Source organism: Salvia hispanica, chromosome 5 (genome assembly GCF_029641045.1).
Source record: "Salvia hispanica isolate PSC_SH4W2 chromosome 5, Shi_PSC_v1, whole genome shotgun sequence".
NCBI classification, from domain to species: domain Eukaryota; kingdom Viridiplantae; phylum Streptophyta; class Magnoliopsida; order Lamiales; family Lamiaceae; genus Salvia; species Salvia hispanica.
In genome coordinates, this window is record NC_142696.1 from 24,498,066 (window position 1) to 24,501,284 (window position 3,219).

A 3,219-nucleotide genomic window follows, 5' to 3' on the forward strand; every position below is an offset into this window, starting at 1 on the left:
GAGTTGGATCAGATTACATAAATTGCAAATTAACATTAACCAAAAAAACGATAATAGAGACGACTATGGTTATTAAATTATACACTCATAAAATCAATTGGGGATTACTAGAAAAGAAGATGATAATTAATGGATTGTTTTCTTTTTTTCTTTTAACTTTTGGTAGACTCTCCACTTACATCTCCTATACAATATAGATTAATAATTGTAAAATAGTATTTCATCTTCTATTATCCCTAGTGCCCACTTTATACAAGTAGCTAGGTCACACTATCTACAAAACTCAATGATAAGGCAAGAATACAAAGAGAATGAGTTGGCAATCTGAGAATATAAAAGTGTGGGAAAATAATATTTTTAGAAAAAAGGTAACTAGAAGAATTTTATTTAATATATTTTTTTATTTGCATGAGGAGGAAAAACAGAAATATGGCATGTAACAGTAAGAAAAAAATGGGGGTTGCATCCCCTCCACAAGTATGATAAAAATTATTAGACACAGTGTCACAACCATCTTTTCTCTTTAGTGTACCTCTCATTTATTATCTTTGTCCTTTGGCACTATATGCTCTTTGCTCCTCTCTCTCTCAGCCTTATTGCTTCCCATTATCACATTCAAATTCCTATAAATTTTATCCAAATTAGGGTTTTCACCACATTGATCATCTCAGTTTTTGGCTATTGAAGAAGGAAAAGCTAGATTCTTGGGCCATCAAGGGTAAATAGGTTTTTTTCTTCTTCTGCATAAAAAAAAACAGTAAGCCCTCATCACAGGTAATTAAGTTCAAGAATTTGTTGTTTTTTAATTTCCTTTAATGTTTCTCTGATTTCCATCTTTTGTTTCTTTGTCTTATTTATTTCTGGATCAGTGATTTTTAATTGATCTGAGATAGTCAATATTCTTGATTTAGGGTTTTTGGGGAAGCTTATTAATAAACTTATATATATTGTTTCTTTGTCTTTATATTCTGTTTAACATAGATTATTGTAGATTATGACCTTTATTAGTATCTAGATCTGAAAACTTATACATATTAATTTTTGAGGGTGAGATTTTAAGTTACAAAATTATGTATATATGTTTCTACTGGAAAATCTGCTCAATTTATGAGTTATATAAGTTCAAAAAATATTAAGTTATTTATAGTCTTTTCAAAGTCTCAAATTACCTTGAGCTCTGCAATTTAAAATCCACATTTTTTTTTTATTTCAGCAGAAAAGTAAATTTCAGACAGGCAACCACCAACTATAGGACATACTTTTGGTACAATTGCCAAAGTCAAGAAAATCAACTGATGCACGTATTTTTTAATAAAAAAAGGTGAATTGCAAAGTCATTGATCGATCACAGGTATTAACCATATGATCAATTGATTGATATTAATAGAATAAAAGTGTGTGTTTGCCTGTTATAACATGCGCTAAAGCGGTTAATGCCCGAGACGAGACATGGTAGAACATTAGTTTTGAGGGAGGCTAAAATTGAACTTTTCCAATGAAATAAAATACAAAAAAAAATTAAAATATAATGTACAAAATACAATGTAAAAAATGTATTGTGCCTGTTAGTTTTCGAGACTAAAAGGTCTCATACTCGAGTCCACAGTGATTTAGTCTTTAATGCAATATTTTTTCCGTCCAGTTTGAAATGAAACATAATTTATTTTCTTGTCTAGTTTGTTAAATAATGAGAAAATAAAATACTATAATGATGGAATAAGAGATGAATACTTTCAAGAATGTTAGAAAAATCAAAGACTTTTGAATAATTACTTGATAACATATGAAATCTTTGCAGAATTTTTGATCCATGGCTTCCTCAAGCTCTTACAACCCTCCCTGCGCCGCCTGCAAATTCCTGCGGCGGAAGTGCATCCCGGGATGCGTCTTCTCGCCGTACTTCCCCCCGGAGGAGCCGCAGAAGTTCGCCAACGTGCACAAGATCTTCGGCGCGAGCAACGTGGCGAAGCTGCTGAACGAGCTCCTCCCGCACCAGCGCGACGACGCGGTCAACTCGCTCGCCTACGAGGCCGAGGCCCGCGTCCGCGACCCCGTCTACGGCTGCATTGGCGCCATCACCTTCCTCCAGAGGCAGGTCGACCGCCTCCAGAAGGAGCTCGATGCCGCCAATGCAGACCTCATCAGGTTCGCCTGCAGCGACGTGTCGTCGCTGCAGGCGGCCCAGCCCCGGCCGCCTCAGGAGGCGGCCGGGGTGAGGAATGCCGGTTTTGGCGGAGGCGGAGGTGGCGGGAGATTTTATCAAACGGGTGGTGTGCAAATTTCGTATGATGTGCCATGGAATGATATTTATAATTCTCATGGTGGAGGGATGGATGGGAGTAATTGATGATATGATCATCATCAACATCATCATCATGATCATCTATTGCTAGGGTTTATGGTGGTGTTGGATAAATAAAAAAGGTTTGAGTAATTGTTGTGTGAAAGTTACTAAGAGGTACTACTATATATGTGTGTAATATCTATCATATGCACATATATATAGTAAAGATTATATTTTTTTCATGTAAAAGGGTGTTTGTTTGAAGGGTGTTTGATTATTGTATGTGGATTTGAGAATTGTACTTTGATTTGATGATGGTAAACTTTCATTTTAAGTGGTCTATAGATAAGAAAAAATATGACAAAAACACATATTTTGATTAGGTTAGATAACTCATCTTGAGGTTATCTAGATATGCTCTAGCATTATTTTGAAATATTTTCTGTCTTATATATACATTCTCATTTATTGTTCAATTTTTGGTGTATATTTAAGTTGAGTATAAGATTTGGCTCACTTGAAAAATCAAATTGTAATATAGAGTCTGATTTGCTTTAATATATTTTGTTACAATGAATTCCCAATTTTTCTAGTAAGGAAGTTCATATGAGGAGGGGCCATGTCATGAAGAAGTGAGAAGAATATTCAATCAGCTTGATTAGATAAGTCTACTTGAAGTCAATTTTGGTTAAAAATGTCAAATTCCATATCAAATATCAAACCCCATCCCATCTCCCACAGTAAAAAATGAAATATATAATATTGATCTGGTTAGACTGCACACATCAAATTAAGCAAGTGATGGTTTAACAATGAAAAGACTTATTTTGATTAAGCATTAGTCCTATAGTCTTTTTCTTTCTTTTTCTCCTTGTATATATACCCACACATGAATCTATAGTTAGAATAACCATAAATATGATTAGGGTTAGAGG

The 3,219-nt window shown here is 34.4% G+C and overlaps 1 pseudogene across 1 annotated transcript; it reads left to right on the plus strand.

Annotated features, from left to right (window-relative positions):
* Positions 1-549: 549 nt before the first annotated feature.
* LOC125190873 (protein LATERAL ORGAN BOUNDARIES pseudogene) lies at positions 550-2,687 on the plus strand (annotated as a pseudogene). Its single transcript, XR_016130436.1, has 2 exons — positions 550-774; positions 1,799-2,687. The product of XR_016130436.1 is annotated as a protein LATERAL ORGAN BOUNDARIES pseudogene (transcript).
* The last annotated feature ends 532 nt before the right edge of the window (positions 2,688-3,219 follow it).